Raw genomic sequence first — 27,630 nt, forward strand, 5'->3', positions numbered from 1 at the left:
GTAACAAGTTACCAGGAACTCAGTGGTGTAAAACAACAGAAAGGATTCTCTCACGGTTCTGGAGGCCAGAAGTCCAAAATCAGGGTGTCAGCAGGCTTTGGTTCCTTTTGGAGGCTTTCGGGGAGAGTCGGTTCCCTGCCTCTCTCTCAGCTCCTGGTGGCTCCAGGCAATCCTTGGCATTTCTTGACTTGTGTTTGCATCACTCCAATCTCTCCCTCTGTCTTCCCATCACCTTCCTCTCTTTTTGTCTCTGCATCCTCTCCTCTTCTTATAAGACACCAGTCATCAGATTTAGGGCCCAGCATAAACCCAGGGTGATTTCATTTCCAGGTCTTTGACCATATTTCCAACTAAGGTCACACTCTGAGGTTACCAATGGACATGAATTTGGGGGGGACCCTATTCAACCCAGTACATACAGAGCTTCATTGCCTTGGGTCCTCCCAGTGTCTGCTGAAAACCTTACCTGCATTCCCGTGCCCTCCCTCCGCAGGACACCCCTGCAACAGCTGCCGTCGGGGCAGCCGCACACCCCCTCCCCGCAGACCCATGGAGCCTCCTGACATGCTCACCCCACCCTCCCAGCCTCCCTGGAAGTCTGAGGGCTCCACGACAAGCCCCACATGCTTGCAGGAGACGCGCGGAAAAGACCACAGTTGCAGAATCCCAGCATTCTGGGAGAAGGAGAAGGAAAGTGCTGACTTAAAGATTGAAACCCTGACAGATGTAGCACTTTTTAACTCTGCGATGGACCTGTTGGCACTTGTCGATCCCAGCACGTTTGCTAATGTGCATTTTCATCAAAGGGCTGAGCCTGCCCCAGCTCCCATTGCCTGCCTCACCTCTTTGCTTCCAATTCCTTTGCTGGGTTGGTCCTGCCTGTTCTCTTTCCTGATTACTAACCTCCCCTCCCCTTTCCCTCTCTCTCTCAATGTCTCTCCCCCCGGAGCCCCCTAGCCCAGGCTTTTCTTCCTTCTGTCTCCTTTCCTCTCCGACTCTGGGTCCCCTCTCCTCCTCTTCGCTTGGTTCAGCAAGATAAACATTTGTGGAGCAGCTACAGTAAACCGGGGGCTGTGAGAGTGACAGGATGGAAAGACAAACAAGACGGGTTGTACTCACCCCTTCCTGCCCTGCTCTGTTGTTCTCTGTGTCTCTCTCCACGTCCCTCCCCTCCTCGCTCAGCATCTTGTCTCTCTCTTCTGTTTCGCAGGCCGGTTGAACCAACTCTTCCCTGCTTTGTACCAGGCGCCCTGCTAGGTGTTGTGGATGCAAACCGGACCAAGATGAGGTCTCTGCTGTCTCAGAATCCCCTGGTGTTTCTCTCTCTCTTCTTTTTTTTCTTCCTCTGACTTCCTTCCTCTTACTCCTCCCAAACCCTTACCGCCATTGTCCATCGCCTTCGCCCAATCTCAGGCTTCAACCTCCCAAACGAGAGAGGCAGGGTGCTAATCTCATGGCCCCCTCCACTGATGGGGCCAGGCCCAGCCGTGTTGCCCGACAGTGCTGGAGCCACTGGCTGGGAACAGCTGATGCATGTGGACAGACAGGATCCAAAAGGCCCTTGCCCCTGCTGGCCTCCGCCCAGAACTGCTGATCAGCCAGATATGTCTGACTGCACAGGAGCAGTTCTGAGAGGCCTCAGCCCTGCGGGCAGTCAGGAAAGGCTGATGCGGGTGGACACATGATCAGGAGCAGGACGGAAAGTTCTCTGGCTGGCTCTGAGCTGGGCTGGCTGATTGGAATGGACGTGCGGGGTCACTGCTTGGCTGGACACTGGCGCGTGGGGGGCAGGGGGGACTGAAGGAGGATGTTGCCCAGGTGTTGGAAACCATGGCTAAAAAGGAAATCAGGAGTGGAGAGTGACTGGGCTGGAGGTTTCAGGACCACCCTTGCCAGGGCTGCTTTCCTGAATATCCAGGAGGTCAAGAGGAAGGCAGCTCCGGGTTCAAACCCTGGATCTGTTCACCGTGCTTAACCCCACCCCTCCCACCTCCCCAAAGTGTGTTCTACCCAAGTGAGGATGTCAGGCATGGGGCTCCCATTTCTCTTGCTGTGATTGGTTCCCCAGTGGTTATGTGATCCAATGACAGCCAAGGAGACACGTGGGAACGTCTGCTGGGGCTTCTGGGAAAACTCCTCCTCCCTCATAAGAAGGTGATGCTGGACAATCATGGTGACATTGCAAATCCTGCAGCCTGAGACGAAGTCAACCCTGAGGATGTCAAGTCTGAGATGGGAAGAAATGGTGACCTTGAGGATATCATGCAGCCACCAGCATCACGCCCAGAGTGTGCCCTTCCTCGGATTTCTTATTATGGGAAATGATGACTTTTAGTGTTTAAGGCCATTTGAGCCTAAGTTGTGTTGTCTGTAACTTGCAGCCTAAAGCATCCTAAATAACAGACAAGAATCATTAGAGATCATAATGCCTACACCCCAGGATTGCCGTGAGAATTCATGAAATGATGCATTTAGCTCAGTCCACGGTACATAGAAAGCACTCGTAAACACCACTGTAATTATTACTTACATATCAATACGTTATAAACAACACATTATTTGCAGTCAGTTACACATGGGAGTCACTAGTGCTGTTTGCCAAAGGTTTCTGGTTCTCTTCCCTTGCAAGCATGATGCAGTAGTACAGACCTCTGAGATATTGTGGGTTTCGTTCCAGAGCACCACAATAAGGTGAATATTGAAATAAAGGGAGGCACATAAATCTTTTGGTTCCCCAGTGCGTATAAAAGTTACATTTACACTGTAGTCTATTCAGTGTGCAGTGTGCATACCTGAACTAAAACATACTTTACTGTTAAAAAATGCTAACCATCATCTGAGCCTTCAGTGGGTTGTAATCTTTTCCCTTTAGTCACATCAAAGATCACATCATAGATCACCATAATAGATATATAATAATAACAAAGTTTGAAATATGACAAGAATTACCAAAATGTGACAGAGACAGGAAGTGAGTAAATGCTGTTGGAAAAATGGCGCCGATAGACTTGCTTGACACAGGGTTGCCACAAACCTTCCATTTGTTAAAAAATGCAGTACCTGCGACGCACAGTGAAGCAAGGCATGGCTGTTCTTGGTTCCTTCGCGGGTGGGAGAAGTCATGTGACTATTCACACAAGCTGGCCCTGTTCCCACCACCTGCCAGTACCCGAGTGGCCCCTCGTTTTGTCAGCGTCGCCCTGTGCCAGGTCCCTCAGGCCATCAGTGCTCCGGCAGAGCTGGCAAAACATCGCCTCCCTCAGTGACAGTCAGGCAGAGGTGTCCGTGGCAAAGCTGGCGGGGCTCCAAGGGTCTAGGCTATCTCTCAAGTCCACACACAGCCGTTTCCCCCCATGGTACCCACACGGCACCTGGGGGCAGCTTGCCGTGTTGAAATCCTCACCAGGCCCCTGGTGTAGTTTGGAGCTGCTGTTTTTATCTGTCTCTTTCTGTGTGATGAATTATTTCGGGGGGACCCAAATTGTTCATCCTGCACTCTGGCCTTTATAGGGCTTTCCTGTAATTCCAGAAGACATGGCTCTGTGTTTCAGCCCCAGTGGCAGACGGGAGCTTACCTCAGCCCCCGTGAGAAATCAGTGATTATTTTAAAAATGAAAGAAAGAAAAGTGTTGGCAATGGTGGGGAGGTATTGGAACATTTGTGCATTACTTATGGGAATGAAAAATGGTACAGGTGTCATAGAAAGCAACACAAAGCTCAATATAGGGGGACCCTATGACCCAGCAGTCCCACTCCTAGGTCATGAGATATACGTATATATATACACACACCCAAGGGAACTGAAAACATGACCATACAAAAACGTGTCCACAAATGTTCATAGCATTATTTATAAAAGCCAAAAAGTAGAAACAACCCCATATCTACCAATGGATAAACCAAACGTGGCCTATCCAGACAATGGAGTATTATTCAACCATAAAAAGTAATAAAGTGTTGGTGCGTGCTCCCACGTGGGTGAACCTGGAAAGCATGAGGCAACGTGAAAGAAGCCAGTCCCCAAAGGTCACGTGTGATATGGTTCCGTTTATATAAAATGTCCAGAGTAGGCAAATCCATAGGGACAGAAAGGAAATTAGTGGCACCCAGGGGGTAAGTGAGTAACAGGTACAGGGTTTCCTTTTGGGGTGATGAAAATGTTTTGGAACTTGATAGAGATAATGGTTGCAGAAGATTGTGAAGGTACTACACTATATAAAATAAACAATGAGGACTTACTGTATAGCACAAGGAACTATTTTCAATGTCTTGTAATAACCTATAATGGAAAAGAATAGGAAGAACTGTATATATGTATAACTGAATCACTTTGCTGTACATCTGAAACTAACTAAACTGTGTTAGTTTCAATTTAATGAAAAAGAAGTTGTGCATGTACTAAAGGCCACCAAATTGTACACTTTTAACAGGGTTAATTTTATGTTATGTGAATTTCACCTCAATTTTTAAAATATCAGTTATTAGAAATGTGTGTGGAGGAGGGGAGGGCAGGCAGGCAGGGAGGGGAGGGGCATGACATCCAGTTCCAGAAATGTCCAAGCCCCCTCCTGCCTGGCCCCAAGCCAAGTCTCACGCATAGTAGGTGCTGCACAAATGTCTGTTCCTCCCCTCCCCCTCCCCACTACCTGCTCCCTTTATAAAAAGGAAAATAATTCTTTTAACCACCGTCATTGCCGTACTTGAACATTTGGACTGAGTCCTGTCTGCCTTTAGGGAAGGTCTTGTTTACCTTTGTGCCCTGACCACAAGCCTGCCCTGAGATCTGCATTCCCTCCAGCATTGCTGGAGAAAACGCTGCCCAGCTCCAGCTCCAACCGGCATAATTACACATTATGCTGGGTCTCACTGCCACTGTTTACAGAGCCAGCATCATAATTAACTGTTTATTAGGGTCTTTCGGGCCGGCTGGGATTCCCCAGCTGCAGTGAGCTACAGTGTTTTCTGGCTGCACCTCCCTCCCCCTGCCATTCAGGAAAGACCTGGTTCTGGTGGCCGCCGGCCAGAGTCCCTGCACGCTTCAAGAAAAGTTTCTTCCCTGACAGTTCCTGAGGTTCCCTGGGCTGGAAGCTCTTTTTGGGGTGTTGAGAGGAGGTAGGGGTGGGGACAACAGCTGTGACTCTGGCCACCTCTATCCCTCTCGGCCAGAAGGGGAGCACCTGCTACCTGCCAGACATGGAGTAGGGTGGATGGAGAGATAAGGTACCTCACAGTCTAGGTCGGGGAGGAAGAAAGAGGAGGAGGTGGTCACCTCCTGTAAGATTCTGAGCAAGACCAGCTACGGAGTTTTCGGGGTCCAGTGCAAAATGAAGATGTGGGGCCCCTTGTTAAAGTTATTGAGAATTTCAAGACAGCGACAGAGCATTAACAAGCGTCACCCTTCTAAGTGCCAGGCCCTGTGGAACTGTGCAGGTGATGCATCGGTGAAGCTGGCCCCGTCTCAGAGCATTAGTAACAGCAGGCATGAATTGAGCACTTACTGTATGCCCATGGCAGGAGACAGCAGGGCTTAGGAACACAGATCCCAGCTCTGCCTCTTCTCTCTGTGATCGTGGACAAATTATGCAGGATCTCAGTGCCTCACCTTCCTCATCTCTGAAATGGAGGTGATACTAATAAAAAGTGTGGGTCTGTGTCTGGCGCGTAGTAACTGCTATACGAGCATTCACTGCTATTATTTAGTTTGCAAGGATGGATTCAGCTGATAGCCAGAAGAATCTAAAAGGTGGATGCTATTTCTGTGCCCAGTTCCAAGTGGGGAAACCAAGGCACATACAGGTTAGATAACTTAACCTCAGTCACTCAGAGGAGAGGCTCATATTTGAACCCAGAAATGCTCTAGCACCTGGGCTTTGGTGGTGGTGCTGGCATGGAAGAGGGGGAAGATCAGTGTGAAGGGGCAAGAGTGGAGGGCCTTGCGTCCATTCTCGGGGTCAGAGGGCAGGCCCCTCAAGCACCCCACTGTGCCTGGCTCTGAGTCTGTGCTCTGTAAGCATGGGTGGAATTGAAGCTCTGATGCTCCTTTGTGCCAGGCACTGTCTTAACACTTCATTCACATCTCAATGTGTGTCTGATCATTTCCCTTGCAGATGGGGGCCTTCACCCAGCGCTATGAGATGTCTCCCCGCCAGTGCCACCCAACCAGGAAGGGGTGAGTCAGAGGCTGCCCTCCCGGCTCTCTCGGATTCCAAACTCCTGGCTCTTTCCTGCTCAGCCAGCTCCCCTCCGGAAGGAAGCTCTGCCCAGAAACATGCCCGGTTGGCATTGCTCAGCCTGGGAGCCTCGGTTGGCCCGAATCCCAGTGCCACCCACGCTGCCCTTCTTCTGGGCCATAAAGATCCTCTCCTCTCACCCCTGCCTGGCCCTGGCAGGTAAAACAGCGAGACCACCCCAGGTGGTGCTCTCAATAACGCTTCCTGACAGAGAGCGGCTGCTCTAGCCCCTCATCTCCATTATCCTCTACTTTGTGGCTCTGACTGGAATCTTCCAAATCCAGATGGGCAAGGAAGGCGGAGCTGTGACTCCATGGCCGTGGGCTCCCTGGAGCTCCCAGGGAAAGCGTTCCCTAGCAGTCCCCTCAGAGCCTGTGGATTCTCGCTGTGAACAGTCCAAAACCCAGCCCTGCCTTCAGAGAACCCTGGGCCTGAGTGAGGGTGGGGGGGCAAGTTTAGCGGTAGCCCAGGCTGGCCGTTGGCTCCCTGTCCCCTGCGTGCCGTGAGAGGGAGATGGGAAAGGAGCAGAAGTCAGCTCGGAGTCAGGCATTTCCAGGCACAGTTCTGCCCCCAGAGGGGATCACTTTTTCCTCTTTGGGGGCAACCATGCGCCCACCACAATTTGCTTCTTTCTTTTTCTTTATTACTTTTTATTTGAATGTAATTTTGGGCTTACAGACGAGTTGCAAGAGCAGTACAAAGAGTTCCCGTATACGCTTCCCCTGGGTTCTCCAAATGTAAACGCTTCATCACATTTGCTTTATTCTTTCCTGGTTCTCTCTAGATAGATATATAGGCGAGAAAGATGTATTTTTTTCCAGAACCGTTTCACAGTAAGCTGCAGACAGAACACCTCTTTTACCTCTAAATACTTCAGCGTGGGGCTTCCCTGGTGGCGCAGTGCTTGAGAGTCTGCCTGCCGATGCAGCGGACACGGGTTCGTGCCCCGGTCCGGGAGGATCCCACATGCGGCGGAGCGGCTGGGCCCAAGAGTTATGCCATAGGAGGGAAAGTCAAGGAATGATTAAATATAAAAAAAAAAAAAAAAAAAATTCTATTTAAATACTTCAGCGTGTATTTCCTAAAAACAAATGACATTCTCTTACAATATGATATCTTACAATGTAATTACCAAAATCAGGTAATTAACACTGAGACAGCATTATAATCTAATCTACAAACTGTATTCAGATCTTGCCATTTGTCCCTAGAATGTCCTTTATAACAAAAGGAAACTCTGAACCCCATATGGCATTCGGTTGTCATATCTCTCAGCCTCTTTCAATCTAGAAGAGTTCCTTAGTTTTTCTGTCTTTGAAAACACTGACGATTTTTAAGAGAAGTGGTCAGTTAGTTGTAGAATGCCCCTCAGTTTTGGTTTGTCAGATATTTCTTCATGATTACTTTCAGGTTATACACTTTAAACTGGACGATCACAGAAATGTCCTGCATTCTTCTCAATGCCTCCTTAACAATTTGCCCCATTCTGGTGATGGGGTTAACTGTGATCACTGGGTTAAGGGGTGCCTCTATATTTTAAAGCTAAAAACAAATAGAAAAGCTTGAATTCTAGTCATACCCTCTCTAACTCCCAGCTCAGAAGCCACAAAACCCCCCACCACCAATTTGTTTGCTTACTCAGAAAAAACTTAACGTATCAGTTATCTATTGCTGCATAAGAAACCATCCCATGACACAGTGGCTTAAAATAGCAGCTATTTTATTGCTTATGATTCTGTGGATCAGGAATTCAGATGGGGCCCAGTTCTTCATCTTATGTGGCTGCACTCTGCTGGGATCTTGGCTGGGGCTAAAAGATCCAAGATGTCCTCCCTCATCTGTTTGGTAGTTGGTGTTGGCTGTCAGCTGGGGTGCTTGGTTTTCCTCCGTGTGGCCTTTCCAGCAGGATAGCTTGGGCTTCTTGACATGGTGAAAATAGAAGCTGCAAGGCCTCTGAGGGCTGAGGGCTGGAAGCTGACCAGCCTAACTTCTGCTGTGTTCTATTCTGAGGCCAGCCCTGATTCAATCAGAGAGGAGATAACCCTGCCTTTGGATGGGAGCAGGGGCAACGCTGACTGCAAAAGAGCATGTGAGATGGGATTTGTTTGCTCAGCCATCTTTGGAGATAGAGCACACCAAGGGTGCCTGCTTACTCACCCAGAATGTACAAGAGAGCTACAAATGAGGAACTGGGCAGTCGCCTTGGCTATGCCTTTCCCAGGGGAATATCCGTCCCCAAGCTTGGAATGTTTCGTTTTCACTCTCCTTTTCAATTCTGTGCGATTCCAGAAGCCTTTCCTGGGCATCTGTTATGTAGCGATAGATATGGAGCACCTACTACGTATGCAGGACTCAGTGCTGAGGATCGAGGCATGAAACTGAGTTCGTCCTCGATCTCTGGGAGCTCACCACCTAGAGATAAAACTGAACTATAAACGAACCTTTGCAGGTGGTTGTCAAGAATGTGGGTGTGTGAAGGGTGGACTCCAGAGAAAGGAGGGGCTAAGTGTGGCTGGGGGCACTGGGGAAGGGACATAGAAGAGACCATGCAAGAGCTGACTCGTGAAGAAGGAGCAGATGGGCAGGCCAGGCAGAGGGGGCAGCCTAGGGTGGGCGGTGGGCGTGTTGGGGAATTACCCCTACCCAGGAATGGCTGTCAGCAAGGTATAGCGGGGCCCAGGGGAGAGTGCAAAGAGATAAGACTAAGGGGTGATCACGGACTGGAGTCTACAACCTCCAATGCTGGTGTTTCTACCTCCTTCCCTTTCTTCCGTCAGAGTGTTTGCCAGCCCAGGTCTAAGTCCTTAACCCTGTAGACTCAGTAGAATCTCCATTCAGTACAGACACGGGATGGGACAAGTGAGGAAGGGGGAGAAGACTCTGTAGAGAAACTTCTTTCATCTACATAACTAAGAGCTGGGAAAATGAGAGAGCAAATGGAGTCTTGGAGTTTGGAATGGGGGATGAGAGAACGGGGGAAAGGAGGGGACAACTTGCATTTGGTGCTGCTGTGGGGTTTGGACTCCATACAGTAAGGATTTGATTACTATTTGATAGCTAGACGGCAGTTCTTTGCATGCAGCTAAGTCATAGAAGGAGCCATATGGGAAGCCATAATTTATATGGGTTACATATTTTTATATACATGCACCAACAGTCATGAGGGAGGTCACAGTTTTAAAAGGAATGTATTCTTGAAAATCTTTACATAATTAAAACCTCAACGAATTCAAGCATAGCCCTGAAAGGGGTGGCGAGCCTGTCTGTTTATATCCATTAAAATGTCTCTAACACATGGCCGCTATGCGCCACCGGTTAAATTTCACTCAAGCCATTCGGCTTTGAAATGATGCAATTACTGATGCCTTTTTTTTTAAACTGGGAAGATTTGCATGATTCCACATTTTGCACCTAAAGGGAGGCTTTATTTCATACATATTTTTATGTTGCAGTATTTCTTATTTCATATTCTCTCTCTCCCATGTTAGACACTCACTCACACAGAAGGGAAGACATTGCAGTAGGGTGGGTGTCTTGGGAAGAATCCTGTGGTTAAGAGGGGACCTCTGAGGGTTTCTGGTGCCTCCCTCATCATGAATGAGACAATAGAGGCTTGGCAGGTTTTGTTTCCAAGATGCTACAGTGAAAGGCAATGAAAGGTAACAGAGGAAAATCCCTCACTTGAACTCAGACATGTGGGCCGATTTTCCTGTTCCGGCCAAATAACATAGCAGTGGAGAACTTGGGTTTTGTAGTCTCTGCCACCTGCTAGCTTTCTGACCTTGGGCAAGGCATTTTTCACCCCTCTGAGCCTCAGTTTCCTCATCTACAAAATGTGGTTCCTAATAGCCACCTGAAGGTGGAGATAATAGGTAACATGGTTCTTCACACAGGGCCAGACTCAGTAAATGCTCAGTACCAGGTAGCCGTCACGCTTACGGCTTACCATTACAACATCACCTTGGCCTGTGCCTTGCTTATCTGTTTACTTTGGTTTCCCAGCCAGACTGTGACTCCCTGAGGGCTCACTGGTGTTTACAGTCCCAGCCCAGTGCACAGAGCCGTCCCAGGGAATGCGGGATGTCTGCAGGACTCCACACAATGCACCCGGCACAATACGGTGCAGGGAGCTGTGGGGTGGGTTACATATGCCCTTGGGGATCTTTTCCTTCTTCCTTCAAACTGCAATCCCAGGAGCTTCCTTGCTATCTCTGGGGGCAGGAGGGGAAGCAATCCCCACCTCCTCCCTTTCTGGTGAGATGTGGAACCCGCGTTTCTCTGTGCCCCACCCTTCCACTCAGGGGTAGATGGAACACGCTGGTAAACGTCTTTTACCCCCAAGCACTGGGGACTCAAAGGGGCAGATTTGCATTTTAAACAACCACTGAGGAGCAAGGGCAGTGCTAAACACAGAGAAAGTGCTCACTAATGCTAATGGGCCAACTATCGAGGGAGACTTTCCTAAAGAGAATAATCTGCCTGCTCAACCTACAGAGGGCTGGTGCTGTCAGCACCCTAAGTATTGGTTTCTGTCCCCTAAACAAAAGTTGACAGAGACCAGAACTTGGAGAGGAAAGAAAATAACTTTTACGACACCTATTTCATCTCAGACTTCGAATCTTGCCGAATCCCCCAACTCCCAGCATTATGACCTCCACTTTGCAGATTAGGAAACTCCTGCTCAGAGAGGTTAAGTGACTGGTTGGAGAACACACAGCCTACAGGCTGCAAAGCTGGGATCCAGACCTGATCTGTGCCACACCAAGGCCAGTGTGCTTTCTTGCATCTTTCCCTCAGGCAGAGGCCATGAGGCCAACTCAGAGGAATGGAATGTCTGACATTCATGGGCCTCTCTGACTCCCCCAGAAGCTCCTGGGGGATCTTGACTCATGTGCAGGAAGTCAGTCCCCTCAGCCCCAGCCTGCCTCCTCCCCAAATCCACCAGATGTCTCAGCATTCTCAGAACCCACCTTGTACTCCTCGTGGTGCTTTGGTACACACTGTTCCTGAGTCTGGTTTTCCCTTTCCCCACCCCTTTTGCCTTGAAAACTCCTTTACCTCCTTAATGATCCAGATCAAGTGTCTCCCTGACCCTACACATATAACTCACACCCTTATTTTTTCTCCCATTCAAGCAAGGCTTCCATGTACCTTTGTACAGGTTGTGCACTGTACAACTCTAGAGGCACCATTTGCAAAGATCACAGTGGTATTGTCTAGATGCTCCTTTATATGAGTTGTAATAATGTCTGTTTGTGGCTCTAAATCTGAGGGTAAGGATGAAGTCGTGATAGGCACCACACCCAGTGCCTAGTACAGGGCCTACTGCTTAACAAATGTTGAATAGATGAATGAATGAATCTTACAAGATACAACTCTAATGTACGGAGACCACAAACATCCCAGTACTTGCCTTTCCAAACAAGTGTTTCCCCTGCCACAGTCATCTCTCCAGGGACTTACTCTCTTATTCCAGGAAAGCTCTCAATGCTTAAAGCCCTTTTGGAACTCCTCTCTAGGGATTTCCTTCAGAGCCAGGCTCCAAGCCATGCAAGTCATCCCTGCTCGTTATTTTGCAATCACGGATCTTTTCTCACCCAGAGCGATCCCAGCCAGCTTCATCTCCTACCTTGTTCATCAGACCGGGCTCCATTTAACTTTGGGCCCCATCCAGAAAGCAAGTCCACTCTCCAAGAGCAAGGACCCGCCTGTCTCTGAGGAAACGTCAGGACAAACTGCCGAGGTGCTGAAGACTAGTGAGCAGCCAGCTCCCGAAATACTGTGCCAGGGCCGCTGCGTCCGGGCAGCCTGTCTGGCCAGGGGTCGGGCTTCCCAGGGGCCTCCTCTGAAGGAGCATGCTTACTTCGCCATGTATGTTCTGGTGTGCAGACTTCAAAAATTCACTTTTAATCTCACAGCCTTGTCAGGAACTAACCGAGTGTTAGTTACTGAGCATTCACTGGGTGCTACAATTTTTATGAAAATTGTCTCCTTTAATCTTTGTAACCATTGGGTGGGATGGATCTAACTCTGCCCATTTTACAGATGAGGAAATTGAGGCTTGGAGAGGTAAAGTGACCTTCCCAGGTGCTGTACTGGGTCACTGCAGAGCTGAGACTTGGACCCGGATCTGTCTGCCTTCCAAACCAATGTTTTTTGTTGTTGTTGTTTTGTTTTACTATAAGCACCAGCATTGCCCTTTTACCCTGCAGACACTGTTTCCTGTGCTGGTTTACCATCCAGGAGGTAGAAATCTGGATTTCATGTGATTCGCCACTCGTGAGGCATTGCTGGCTCCTCTCCGTTGCCAGCAGGACGTGCTGGGCTCCTGCCCCCGGGGCTCCTCCAATGAGGTTCATTTGTGTAAATCCCTCCACACTCTTCCCTCGTCCTCCTTGTGATCACGGGCACCCAGATCTCCGGCTGGGTCAGGGGTGCTGTCACTAGATATGAAACCAGGCTCAAAATGTGGGCCACATTTAGCACTAGGCTCTAAAACAGGTAAATCTCACAAACTGGATTTTTTTTTTTTGCGGTTAGATACCACAGTTCTTCACCCTTGCATATCCAAGGGTGTGGGTCACAGAGCATTAGTGATGAGTCTTAGTTGTTTATTAATTTCTGTCCTGAGTCCATCCTCTGTGTTCAATACATTTCAAACACACTGAGGATTGAAGACTCAATCAACACTTACTAAGCACCTCTCCATGTTCTAGAACAAGGGTCATTGATCTATAGCCCTTGGGCCAAATCTAGACAGACACCTGTTTTTGTAAATAAAGTTTCATCGGAACGCAGGCACCCCCCATTTGTTTACAGAATGTCTATGGCTGTTTCCATGCTACAAGGGCAGAGTTGAATAGTTAACTGTATGACCCTCAAGGCTGAAAATATTTACCCTCTGACTCTTTACTGAAAAAATATTGTGACTGGGACTTCTATGGTGGTCCAATGGGTAAGGCTCTGAGCTCCCAATGCGGGGGGCCCAGGTTAGATCCCTGGTGGGGGAACTAGATCCCACATGCATGCTGCAACTAAAGGTCCCACACGTCGCAACAAAGGATCCTGCATGGTACAACAAAGGATCCCGCATGCCACACGAATATCCCGAGTGCCACAGCCAAGACCCAGTGCAGCCTAAATAAATAAATAAATAAATAGTTTTTAAAAAGGAGTCTTTAAAAAAATATTGTAACCTCAGTTCTAGAAGACATTGGATGTTTTTCTGACTTCCCAGCCTCTGAACCCCCTTCTTATAATTAAGGAATCTCCCATCTAATGAGATGGGGCTCACTGCCTACCTTAGAACCTGAAAACACAGATACTCACTGCAGTGGGTTGAATAGTGGCCCCAAAAGATACGTCCACATCCTAAACCCCAGAACCTGTGAATGTGACCTTATTTGGTAAAAGGGTCTCTGCAGAAGCAATTAAGTTAAGGGTCTGGAGATGAGATCTTCCTGGATTATCCAAGTGGGCCCTAAATCCAATGGCAGATATCCTTATAAGAGACACACAGAGGAGAGACACAGAGAGAGAAGAGGAGAAGGCCATGTGAAGACAGAAGCATAGAATGGAGTGACATAGCCACAAGGAATAGTGACAGCCACCAGAGGCAGAAGAGGCAGGGAAGGATTCTTCCCTAGAACCTCCAGAGGAAGGGCAGCCCTGCCAACGCCTGGAATTTGGACTTGAGGCCTGCAGAACTGTGAGAGAATAAACTTCTGTGGTTTCAAACCACCTCGTTGGTGGTTATTTGTTACAGCAGCCACAGAAAACTAATACGTTCACTTTCCCAGCTTCCCTTGCAGTGAGGCACAGACATGTGACTCAAATCTACCAATCAGATGCACCTTCCTAGGTTAAATGGAAGCTAGCTAATGATGAGAGGAAGCAGGGACCACACCTGTCCCGTGCCTTCTCTATGCTGGCAAGAATGGCATTAGGAGCAGCTCTGTGGTGTTTTCAGAGATATCAGTGGCTGCAGTTTTAGTGGCATTGACCAGTGTCCAGAACTGTTGGTGATGACAGGCATGTTACTGTAACTGTGCCAGAGGGGACAGTAGCAGCATCTTCACTATTAGACTGCTTCTCCAGGGATTTAGGGTATAGCTCCTGGCTGCACAAACTCCAAGTTTCATTTACCAGCTGGAAATTCTGCAAGCTACCCCATATCCTCTGAGTGCATTTTCTTTTGTGATAAAATTAGCCAGAGTTTGTGTCTGTTGTCTTCAAGGCTGTACTCAAGCGGGCTTATCTCAGCTCAGAAGACCCAGTGGTTCACTCCTCTTCCCAACTCCTCATTCAGCAATGTCATGCTGGTAGCTTAAAATTGGCAGCGATGGGAGTATTTACACCATAGAAATTGGCAAGTGCTACAAATCAGAGCTTTTTATTTTTCAAGGAGTTGATTTATCAGCAGTACCACAGGATCTTTCCAACTAAAGCTCTGATTGATAGCCATGGAGCATCTCATTTCAACCTTGTATCCCTCCAATAAGGTTTTTTTAAAATATATATATTTGTTTATTTGGTTGTGCTGGGTCTTAGTTGTGGCTCGCCGGCTCCTTAGCTGCAGCAGGCGGGCTCCTTAGTTGCGACTTGCCAGCTTCTTAGTTGCGGCACATGGGCTCCTTAGTTGTGGGATGTGAAGTCTTAGTTACGGCTTGCATGTGGTATCTAGTTCCCTGACCAGGGATCGAACCCGGGCCCCCTGCATTGGGAGCACGGAGTCTTAACCACTGTGCCACCAGGGAAGTCCCCTGCCAATAAGATTTTACGATCATCTTTCTACAATGAGCAATCCAAGAGAGATGAAGGGATTGTTCAATGTCATATGTCTATGAGGTGATAAATGAGGGACCTGAACTTCTGATTTCCCATCCTCTAAATCAAAATAAGGCTAATGACCACTTTTTTTTTGAAAGTGAAGATTTAAAGATAGACTGCACCAAAAATCAAACAACAAAAACCACACAAACCTCCACAATACCCAAGGGACACTGTCTGGCCTAAACTCATCCGAATCACCAAGGGTCTTGCAGAAGAGGGGTCCCTCCTGGCAGAAAGTTTTCAGGTGAGAGCCTGAGTTCAGAGGCGTTTCGATTAGATCTGAAGTACAGTCTGCTTTGCAGTTAAAACTCCCTTGATGCTCTCAATGAAGGAGACAGCCTTCCACATTTGGAGAGGAGTAGATTGCAGGTGCAATAAACAGGCTAGAGGGAGGCAGACAGTCTCACCTTGTTGCTCTCAGAGTCCAGGTCTTGCGCTGTGGGCACAGACAGATTTACCATTAGCAGGAGACATAGAGAGCCTCGGTTCTCATTTCCAGGGGAGAGATTTATAATGCCCACACAGCTGTTGGAGCGCAGCTCTAGCCAGATACCATGTGCTGGGCAGCTTCCGGTCTGAAGACACAAATTCACTCCTGCCGGCTCAGCCTGGAGTCTGGAACTTGGGAACAACAGAAGGAATCCTGTGGATGTTTCCCTGATGGAATCACACCACCTTGTCCCTTTGGCTTCCCCTGGACACGTGCTTGCCTATTGTGAAGAATGCCATATCCTGACCTCTGCCCAGAAGACGGACAGGTGCACAGGGATGCTGGGAGTGACGACAGGAGACTGCGCATGACCCCATGCCTGCGTTCCGCTGCTCCCAGCAGGTGCCTGGGGGCGCTGCTGTGGGTCAGGCTGGAGACACCTGGAGCCAGAGCTCTACACCAGCTGCAGGGGGTGGGCACCTCCAAGACAGAGTCCTGCAGTAATAAAGATAAAGGCCTCTTCTGTTTTGTGAGACGTACTATGTGTTCTACATACATGAGTTCAAATCTTTACAACAGCCCTGCTGGGCATGCACTATACCCCCATTTTTCTGATGTTGAAACAGAGGCCTGGCGAGATTAAGAAGTATGACCAAGTCCACAATCTGTACGTGCAAAGGCAGGATCAGAACCCAGGACTATATGATTCCAGTGCTTAGGTATTGAACAGGGTTGAACAGTGTCCCCCCAGTCCATGTCCACCCTGAACCTGTGAATGTGACCTTAGTTGGAAATAGTTTGTGATTAGTTAAGATGAGTTCAGGCTGGAGTAGGGTGGTGTCCTTGTGAGAAGAGGGAGATTTCGACACAGAGACCACAGGGAAGGCAATGATGGGAAGATGGAGGGGTTGAGACTGGGGCGATGTGTCTCCAAGGAGCACTAAGGATGGCAAGCAACCACAAAAGCTGGAAAGATCAAGGCAGTATCCTCCCCTAGAGACTTCGGTGGGAGCGTGGCCCTGCTGATGCCTTGATTATAGAATTCTGGCTTCCACAACTGTGAGAACAAATTTCTAGTGTCTTCAACCATTCAGTTTGTGGTACTTTGTTACGGCAGCCCTAGGAGACTAAAACAGCTACTTTGGGAAGATGGGCTTTCATGCCAGGGGGCCTGGGAGAGGCAGGGGAGACTGCTCACACGCCCTGTCCTCTTCTGTCCTAACTTCATCTGTGCTCATCTCCTCTCTGCCAGGACCACACCTGGGAAGCTGTAGGACCAGGCTGCTTCCCGGCCCCTGACCAGAGAGAAACCCAAGAGAACTCTCACTGGGCCCGAAGACCCAAGGCCAAATGACTAGCCCCTACCCCTTCCCTTTCCTTTTCCTCAGGAACCTTCCTTAACCAACCCTGTGGGCCTCTGCAGCTGCAGGTTCGATGTAAGGCAGGGGCGTTGTGGGGGAGGGAGACCCATTTCTGTCAGTAAACAGCCCTCTGGGGGCTTCTTGACTGGTAGCTGGTGTCCTGGAGGGCCTCGTGTCAATTTGGTGTGATGCTGGGCGAGTCATTTTACCTCAGAGAGGCTCCTGAGGAACCGGGCTGCACCTCAGCCTTCCAAAAACAGGTCCTACAGGCAGGGACGCCCTCCAAGTGACAGCTCGGCAATGTTCTTCTTCTTATGTTCTTGTTTGTTTGTCTGGGATTGGAAAGCCCTCTGCTGTCACCCTGTGTCTCTGGGGACCACCACAGCAGTTCCAAGACTCTGTGATTGGGTCCACCCTGCCGGTGGGCCCGTCTGCCAGGGAAGCACTGGAAAGGAGCGTGTCACCCTCTGCTTGAGCAAATGTCTCTCAGGAGAGGCATGGCGAGCAGACTACCTATGTTACCACCATTCAGTGGCATCCTTCTCTCCTAGACAGTGGTCCAGTCTCATTTCCCATTGAGTTCCCCAGATCTGACACAGAACAGTTTCTTTGTAAACGTGTGGACCGAACAAACCCCCAACTCACCATAATCATCTTGATTGTCTCAAACCAGTCCATTCATTGACTGAATTGATCCAACCAACAGAGCTGCCATTTTGGACCTCCTACTACGGGCCTGCAGTCTGATATTTGTCATCCCAAGAGAGTGTATTACTATGGCATTGTTTGCTCAGGCCCACACAGCTGAGATGCAACAGAGGCAGGATTTGAGCCCAGGTCTGTAGAGCTCTGGGGTTCCCTCCAACCCCAATCCCTTTCCAAGACCCCTACTCCCCTCACGCCAGTCACCTAGTTGGGGTCTGTGGACACACAGCCTTAGTCCAGATCTTTCAGAGAGTCAGTTTTTTAAAGTTCCATCTTGAAGTTAAACATTCTTGATACGGGGTTTCTCAGACACTCTTCAGCCCACACATTTCCCCAGGAAGCAGGGGGACGGCGACCTCTTACCAGGACATCTTGTCGCTATTTTTATGGAGTTGATCTTGTCCCGCAGCAAAAGTGACCTGGAGGGTCCAGGAGTGTGGGATGAGTTTTCTTAGCCCCCTCAGATCATTGAGCTTTGAGTTTCTCAGTATCTCCATTGCTAGGGAAGTAGTCTTTTCATGGGGAGATGATGATGATGATGATATTATGACACTAACGATTACCACTTCTTAGGTCTGCGCCATACACTGTGCTAAACTCTTCCACATCTACTTAGTCCTCAATGAATCCTGTGCCAAAGGACACTGTCCCCATTTCACAGACGAGAACACTGAGGTCACTCTCACAGGATTCAAACCTTATTCCAACCAATAAGCTGCCTCTTACTCGATGACGCACGGATGCCACTGGACAGAGCTGACCACAGAAGGGTCTTCCGGAATGATCTAACAGTAGCCTGCCTCCTTGGCCTGCAGAGTTTTGCCCTGGAGACATCAATAAGAGACTCAATTTACTTCTGTCCAGAAACCAGCAGGGCCTCCTTGTGCCATGGCCCCCAGGTAAGTGGGACCCAGCATGGGGCCAAGGTTTCCTTGAGCCTCCTTTTGACCTGTCAGTGGATTCCTTCAAATCAGCCCAGTTTTCCTGTGTTTAAAAGGAGACTAATCAGAGCTAAGCAGTTTGAAGTCCTGGTCTGAAAAGCATCATTATTACTCCCTTGAGGGTCTTGGCATCTCAGGGCCTGAAGAAAAAGAAAAAGAAAAAAAAAAACCACATTGATTTCTAATGCAAATTGGGTTTGAAGAGGATCCCAGCCTCTCTGGAGTTCCCAGTCACCCACTGAGGAGGGCACACCCCAGGGGGGACTGTTGCCTCGGGCAAAGAATTTCCTCTTGTCAAGACAAAACCCAGATATGGTCCTTTCCCGCTTTCAGACCCCACCCGCTGCCTGTCCCTAGGAATGTGCAGCCTCGACTTGACTTAAGTCAAAGCAGAATTCCCATGTCTGTGATCACAGGGCTGCTTTTCTCTCCCTCCCCTCCTTCCCTCCCACTACCCTACCCACCATGTGTGCACACACACGTCCTCACATATACATGCACGTGTGTGCACTCACAAACATAGTTCTCACACGGACACACACAACACACTTACAGACATTCTCACACACACACACACACACACACACTCACTCACTCCCTGGCCCTTCCCTGTTAGTACTTGTTTCTCTGTGGCATCATTTTCCTTGCCGTTTTCTTTGTGGTTTTGCCTGCTAATCACCCCCTCTCCCCAGACCCTGGGATCTTCAGCCAGTCTGTCGAAATACCTGATGTATTTGCTCAGAAAGACAAGAGCAAATGCAACTCGGGTTTGATGGAAATTTGCTTCTCGTAAGTCTGCTATCAACTTCACCCTGCCCCCACCCTGCCGAAAAAAAACAAAGGGAAGGAAGTGGATTCTTGAAGGCCTTCTCCCTTCCTGGCACCGGGCACAGCCTTCTCTCCCTCCCATCCACCCTCAGAGATCGAGATGATTTTTCCCATGTCTTGGATGAGGAAGTCAAGGCACAGAGAAGCTTGGTGATTCGTGTTAGGTTAATTAATTCTTTCAAAATGTATTTCTTGAGTACCTACTATGTGCCAGGCCCTGTTCTGGCAGTGGAGGATGCCACGTTGAACAGGACAAAGAACCTGGACCCTGGGCACACGCTCCAAGACCAGTGAGTCGGAGAACAAGGAGCCGCCCTCTGGTTTCTGTAACTCCAGATCCTTAATTTTTCTGTGTCCCTGCAGGGCCACTCTGGTGCCTTAGTCACTTTTGCCTTTGTGGATCCCTTCCTCCATAATTATATTCTATGGCTTCTTTCGTATAAAGACAAATATAATCTAGGCCAAATTCAAAGTTAAAACATTTTCTTTGACTCTGGAAGTCAGGTTTTTTTACTTCTGATTTTCAAAGAAATGAAGACATTTTCCTGGGCCGTAGGCACTGTGCTGCTGTACATAACAGGTCCATCAGGGCCCTGTGTCCCTAAACACCCAGGTGGGGTTACCTCCCCTTAAAAAGTGAGCCTTGGGACTATTCACCATAGCTGAAAAGTGAAAATACCCAGATATCCATCAACGGATGGATAAACAAAATGTGGTCCATCCAGACAATGGAATATTATTCAGCCATAAAAAGAAATGAAATAATGACGGGTGCTACAGCATGGAAGATCTTTGAAGACATGATGCTAAGTGAAAGGAGCCAGTCACAGAAGGCCACGTACCGTAGGATTCCATCTATCCGAAAGGCCCAGAATAGGTAAATCCGTAGAGATAGAAAGCAGAGTAGTGGTTGACAGGGGCTGGGTGGGGGGACGGGGTGACCACTTAACAGGTACGGAGTTTCCTTTTGGGGGTGATGAAAGTGTTTTGGAACTAGATCAGGATGGCCGTACGACCTTGTGAATGTTAATGTTATGTTCTGTGAATTCCGTCTCAATTAAGACACAATAACACTGGTGCCTGCGATTTCCCTGTCTAACTCACGCTGGAGGCTCTGGGTAGGAGCTGCTGGCCGTTCCCCCCATACTTCCACTCCCACCTCCCTCCTCCCATGTCGTGGCCTTTTCCTGGAGTGATAGAAATTACCTTGGCCGAGGAATCCTGGCTGTGCTTCCGATGTCCTGTGGGGTACAGGCCAGAGATTGCACGTGGTGACCCCAGGGCCCAATCTGGCCTGCTGATATATTTTCCTTGGCCTGTACAGCGTTCTTAAGAATTTCCAGTTAGGTGCCAACATTTCAAAACCGAGAGATTTCACATGAAACACACCCGCATATTTCCAGCTTCTCAGGAGAATTTTAGAGGCGCTCACCACTCTGGGCCCCCTTCCCTCATGGCTGTGGGAAACAGGCCGCTGCTGCTGCCCCGTTAAGAGGGGCCCTTCTCTCCAGTTTGCCACAGTTCCCACCACTCCTCATCATCTTGGACAGTGTTGGTTGCTCCTGGCTGACCCTTGTGGCATTGGAGTTTGTGACCCCAGCCTTAGGCAAATGACCGAACCTCTCCAGGCCTCCTCAGCAAAATCAGAAGGTGGATTAGGGGATCGTTAAGGGTCTTTTCAGCTGACAGTCTGTGATTCTTAGCTGCAAACTTGATTGTCTACGTGTGACTTTGCTGGACCTGGGAGTCTGCCTGATGTGAAGGTTCGGGGATGGAGAGTGAGAAGTTGTTCAAGGGATACTCTTGGTGCCTTGCTTAGAATCCCTTTAGAGGGGTGATGTGCACCGCCCCCCCCCCGACTCTGGGAGGAGCTGGGAGTGTTGACTGTCCTCGAGAGGCATCCGTCAGACACCATCACCGTCTCCCCTTCTAGGACTGCCAGATTTAGTGAAAAACAAAAACACCTGGCACCCAGTTCGTTTGGCGTTCCAGAGGAGCAGTGGATAGTATTTTTAGTATAAGCGTATCCCATGCAGTAGTTGGGATATACTTATACTAACAAGGCAGCTTGTGTTTTATCTGGCAGCACCCCTTTTACAGAGGAGGAAAAGGAGCCTGGGAAGGGTGAGTCACTTTCCCCAGTAAGTGGCAGATCCAGGAGCCCAAGCTGGGTCAGTCTGAGTCTAGAAGACTCCTCAAGCCTGCGGCCACGAAGACTTCTGGGAGGATCAAAGTACTTGATGCACAGGAAACATGATTTTAAAAGAATAAGCCCCGCTCAGGTGGGAGAGGTGGCTACTGTTTTGTGCATCTCTCTTGCTCTCCAGACTCTTCTGTGGCCTTTCTGTTGGCACAGCGTCCAACATGGGACCCAGCACACAGTAGGCGTTCGTGCAGCATTTTGTCCCAGGGAAGCGAAAGATGGGTTCTGCAAAGTCCTGGCACTCAGCACAGCGCCTGGTGCGTAGTGGGTGCTTGATAAATATTTGATGACTGGGTGATCGTTTTTACAAGGACAGGTGACATTTCCCTCTCTGATCACTGTCAGAGGACACCACAGTGCAGGAAGCCCACGGGGGCCGCCCACTGAAACCCATAAATCACCGCATACCTTAACGGCTGTGCCGCCACCTACATCTGTCTCCCTCGCCTGAGAACATTCTCTGAAACTCACTCATAATCATGACTGAAAGCAACATGTTCCCAATTTCCATATTATTAGAAAGAGGTGGAGCTCGCCATAAATGATTCAAGACGTGTCAGTCAAATGACAATACAAATGAGGCATTTATTTATTTTCCCCTCTCGCAGCAGACTTGCTTTGTTCCCACGTTCTCCTTCTGGGGGGTTTCTCGTGCCCTCCTTTTCTCTTTGAAGTGCGTTGGCTAATATTTTATTCATTATAGAATTTAACAAAGGCTGCATGGTGAAAGAATCCAGTGTGGTACCTCTAAGACAGTGGTTAGCAGTACGATGTGAAGACCTCAGGGCTCCACTTGGTTCCAGAAAATTCTGGTTCTTCTTCTGAGTTGATTCAGTCATTGGGGGAGCAGGGACACAGCAGTGAGCAGGGCAGACACAATCCCTGCCCTCGTGGAGCTGACATTCCAATGGTGACAATTTTTGTGTGCCCTCGATGGGAGGCTCAGCCCTTCTGGGCCTCTCCTCTCTGATGGTTGGTTAGGCTGCCAACTCCTGCTTCAGCAGAAATCCCACGTAGCCCATTTTAAACAGTTCCTGAGTGAGGAAGGAATGAACAAATCCATCAAAATGTGCATCCTCTTTGACACTGACGTTGCACTCCCAAGAATTTATCCTGAAGAAACAATTAAGGATGTACCCAAAGACTTAACCATCAGCGGCTTCCTCTTGCCGTCTTTCCCAGTGGAGGGAAAACAGAAACCCTCTATCCGTGCAACAGACTTACAAAGTGGCTCCGGAGCCTGTGGTCTGACGCTCTGCACCATACGCGCTTGGCACATAGCTTCTAGAAAACTCTGAAAGGGTAAAGGCAAGAGCAGTGCTCTCTGGTGATTGGACCATAGGTGGTTTTGATTTTTTTCCTTTTGGCCTATGTGTGTTTTGAGTTTTCTACTAAGACCATCCACTACTTACATACCTTACCGAAAATAGAAAGTAAAAAAGAAATATCAGTATTGAAGCCAATCAATTGATGTGCTATTTCCGTGCGCCTTCTGTTGTGAATGAACCACCCCATGTCACAGCCAGAGTCACTTGTCCCCAGACCTTGTGGCCACGAGGGTTCCCTCCCTGCACTGTCAGCCAGGGTGTACATCGCAGTCCAAGTTGCCTCCTGGTGCCATGTGGGGCTTTTGAAATCAAGGCAGGTTGCATAAGGGTGGCTCGCCCTGGAGACACAGAGCTGTTTATCACCCCTGAGTTATTTTTATTGGTGTGTAAACCGAGCTCTCCTCCTTGGGAACTTCCTGAGGCTGTAGAGAATCCTGAAACCCCTGCCGAGGGAGGATGGGGTTGGCCAGAGCTGGCCTGGGATTTTGCAGGAGGCCCCCTGTCCAGAGTCAGAAAAAGGTGTCAAAAGGAACTTGACGCCTGGCCTGGCATCCTGGGTGTCTGCCAGACCTGTCTGGTGGAGGAGATGATGATGATGATCGTGGTGATGTTACAAATAAAGCAGATAGTCCTTGCTTTACACAGTCATGCAGACCGTAAGAACATGCAGCTGAAATTGTGCAAAACGATCTTAAAAATCAATGCGATAAGATTATTCTGTGACCTTTAACATTTTTTGTCAAAACATTGAATACCCTCTTACTGTCAGTTATAAATGTTTAAGGAAATGTAAAACTAACATGTATTTAGTATACTTCAATTTAGACCATTGCAAACATTTAGAACTAAAGTGTGGTATTTCCTTGTATAAAAATTATCAAGAATAGTTTGAACAGCAGTTGCCTTCTTCTTCTGGTTGTTTAATAATACAGAGGGAGCATCTTTTATATGCCTTGGCAAATTGTCATCATCCTTTCTAAGACTGGCTCCGTTTCCAACATTTTATCCTTTGTACTTTAATGTTGTGAAATATCCCAGAGTTCCTGCCGGCCTCACTTCCTCTGGGATATCTTCATCCTTTCTGTCACAGCCACTTCCCTCATTCATGTCAGTAAATCTGTCTTCCTCTGGCAGCAGGTCTAGAGGCTCTTAAATGGAGACAGTGTCAACATTCCCATGACGATCTATTTCTTCTATAAGCCTGTAATCCTCTCATGGTTAATTTTATATCAATTTGGCTGGGTCCCAGTACCCAGATATTTGGTCAAACATTATTCTGGCTACTTCTGTGAAGGTATTTTCCAGATACAATTAACATTTAAATTGGCAGACTTTGAGTAAAGCAGATTACCCTCCTTAATATAGGTGGGCCTTATCCAGTCAGTTGAAGGTCTTAATGGAAGAAGACTGACCTCCCCTAAGGAAGAGAGAATTCTGCCAGCAGATGGCTTTTAGAATCAAGCTGCAGCATGAACTGTCTCTCTAATCTGCCAGCCTACCCTGGAGATTTTTTGTTTGTTTGTTTGTTTTTTTGTTTATTTTGGCTGTGTTGTGTCTCTGGTCACTGCGTGCGGGCTTTCTCTAGTTGTGGCGAGCGGGGGCTACTCTTCGTTGCGGCGCACGGGCTTCTCATTGCGGTGGCTTCTCTTGTTGTGGAGCACAGGCTCTAGGCACATGGGCTCAGTAGTTGTGGGTTGCATGCTCTAGAGCACAGGCTCAGTAGTTGTGGCACACCGGCTTAGTTGCTCCGCAGTATGTGGGATCTTCCCGGACCAGGGCTTGAACCCGTGTCCCCTGCATTGGTAGGCGGGTTCTTAACCACTGCGCCACCAGGGAAGCCCTACCCTGGAGATTTTGTACTTACCTCCTTTATCTGTCTATCTATCTATCTATCTATGGAGAGTATATCATATCTGTGCATAACTGATATATATGTGTATATATACATATGTCTCATATATATACATATATACCTCATATATCATCTATTATTTCTGTTTCTCTGGAGAAGCCCAACCCCTGATGTTCCCCAGTGACAAACCCCACTGAAGCTTGATTCAAATCTCATTTCCAGCTTCACTTCTTCATTTCTTTGCTGCACTGCACTTTCATCTTTGTTGGCCAATTCTTTCTTTTTATTATCTATTTGTGTAAAATGTCTGAGAGACAGGGAGGGAACACAGCTACACGCTCAGCTGTCCGTATGTCGACTGAATGGCAGATGCTCAGTGACCAGTCACCCACAGACTTGGAAAGAAGTGACGTGACGGGTCACTGACCGTGACGCCCATCAATGATTTACATAGTGATCTGGGAACTGAAGAGCTAGCAGCAAAGTTTGTACTTCGTGCAATCACTCACACTTAATATGCTGTGGTCAGTGAAATTTGAACCATATGGTGGGGGGGCGGCCAGTGCTATTTTTTTAAACTTGGTAACTGAAGTTCGTGCATATCACAGCCGTGCAAAAGCAAGGACTGCTGTAATAATAAATAATAGCCAAGACTTTATGCCACCTGTGAGTCACGGGCCCCTGGGCCAAAGACATGGCCTTTCAGAGCCTTTCAGAGCCTCAGCTTCCCCATCTGTAAAAGGAAGGATCAAGTCCTACCTCATAAAGATCAAATGAGATGATAATACACGTAAAGTGCATCATAACTGGCACACGGCAAGTACTCAGTAAATGTGAACTCGCCTCCTTGTTACCAAGCAGACATTCCAGCACTTACACCGAACTGGAATTGTCTGCTCTCCGTCTCCCCAGTGGACTGGGAGCTACTTCAGGAAAATGAACTTTTCAAGCTCTGGCCTCTGCTTCCAGAGCAGTGCCTGGCACAGAGTAGGTGCCCATTAAATGCTTGTTAAATGAGTGAATAAAAACCAAGACGAGCTTGTTCCCCAGCTGCCCATGTTAAATGTAGCTGCAGAGAGTAGCCAATAACATTTACTGAGAACTTGCCATGTGCCAGCAACTCATGATGCCAGATCCTTTATGTGCATATTATCCAGTTCACCATCCAGGCAGCTCCGTAAGGTGGGTGTTGTTATCGTCTATGTATTTAAGTTCCAGAGAGGCAGGGCTGGGGTTTCCACCCAGCCTGCAGGACCTACCAGTGTATGATCCCTGCCCAGCAGGGTCTGGCATGCCAGCAAGTGGCAGGGGGAGGCAAGGGGGGAGTGCTTTCTAAAGGGTGAGTCCTCATCAACAGGGTGCAGACCTGCAGTGATTGTGGAGCTATACCAGCCTTTGGTTCTGCCCTTTTTGCTCAGAGAGGCTTCTTGCTGTAACGCTGCACCTCGCCAGTCCTTACCAACTCCCACTGGGTCCCTTCCCTTGTGTCCCCTCCCATCCAAACCTGCCCGGCCCAGGTTTCATGGCTCCAGGCTCCTGCTTCTGTGCTGATCATGGGTGGTGCTGGGTTACTCAGCTAAACACATCCTCGCTCTCCCTTGACCACCCAAGTCACTGCTGAAGCAATTAATTAGGGAACCAGGTGCAGCCGTGGGACAGCTCATCTGTTGCTAAATTGAGCCGTTATTTAATTTTTTTATTGTTCTTCAAGTTTTCACAAGTGGGCTGTTTTGTAAGCTTCCCTTACACTCCCTGAAGTGGCTCTCCCTGCCACTCCAGGCGCAACGCACAATAGGTATTCAAGAAATTCTTGTTTGGTTTTCCTGTTGTATTATCTCTCCTGGAAAATCTAACAGCTTGTACCTCCAGAGATAGAAGAAAGGGGAGTAGATCTTGTCGCCATGTCTGGGGAGCCCGGGGACTAGTGCCACCCACCTGTCAACCCTCTCCCACCTCCCAGTACCCAGGGGACCCCTAGGGCACCAAGTTTGAAAAGCCCTCGACCATTTTCTCAATTGGCTGACTTGTCTGTTTTCTGTAAACTTCCTGAGAGCAGCAGGGATGAAAAAACAAAACAAAAAACCAGCAAGAACTTGGAGCCAGACCCAATTTGCCTGCTCGCTCTGCTACTTACTACATGCTTGAATTGCAATAAGCCCCTTAACCCTTAACCTCATGGGGCCTCAGTTTTCTCCTCTGCAAAATGGGGAGAATCATAAATACCTGCTTTATAGCATTGTTGCGATGATCAAATTAGCTACTCAAATACCACGTAAATTACCAAATGTGAGTGGATCTTTCTCCCACAATGGTCTGTTCGCAGTAGGCACTAAAGAGATATTGGATGAGTGTAAGTTGACAGATCACATTTCCTGAGACCTTTAGGAGCAGACTGAATGGTAGAAATCTCAGGTGCAGTGACTGGCCTGTGGGTGATTCGGGGGTGGGGGGGGGGTGGGAGGAGGGATTCCTCTCTGCCCCTTCAATCATCTACATGGCAAAACTACTACTCTGTTTACACGTCAGACTAGTCCTGTCTCTAATACCTCTCTGGGTCTGGGCAGCAGTTCTTCCCTAAGAGGGAGAAAGAGGAACTAGTGACTTCATAGATAGCATCATCCCACCCCACTTCCCAGGGCACCCCTCCAAGCTTCCTTCTCTCCTTGGCATATGTTGGGTGGAGCCAGCTTCCTGTGGCCCCAGGAAAGGAAACCTGGGCTCCAGTCTACACGAATTTAGGTGCCTGGAGTTTGCCAGCTCGCAACTAGGTGATCTATTCCAATACGTTTCTCGAGAGATACATTAGCTGAGCATTTACTATGTGCTAAGAATTTTATGTGTGTTCATGAATCCTCACAACAAACCTGCAAGATGAGCACCATTGTTAACCCCATTTTACAGATGAGAAACTGAGGCTTAG

At 48.5% G+C, this 27,630-nt stretch overlaps 1 protein-coding gene across 6 annotated transcripts in view; it reads left to right on the forward strand.

Moving 5' to 3' along the window:
• Positions 1–27,630, forward strand: part of SPRING1 (SREBF pathway regulator in golgi 1) — a 258,918-nt gene that overhangs the window by 213,726 nt on the left and 17,562 nt on the right. For 3 of the 6 annotated variants that reach the window (XR_014297569.1, XR_014297570.1, XM_082668356.1), the window contains one exon: positions 1,211–2,939. The exons of 1 other annotated variant lie outside the window; for it this stretch is intronic. The gene's annotated coding sequence lies outside the window, so the exon portion shown is untranslated. Of the gene's footprint in view, positions 1–1,210; positions 2,940–6,107; positions 9,410–27,630 lie in introns of those variants that run through there. 2 more of the 6 variants (XM_082668350.1, XM_082668362.1) reach the window with 2 other exon arrangements.

Source organism: Grampus griseus, assembly GCF_964374135.1.
Source record: "Grampus griseus genome assembly, chromosome: 12".
NCBI lineage: Eukaryota > Metazoa > Chordata > Mammalia > Artiodactyla > Delphinidae > Grampus > Grampus griseus.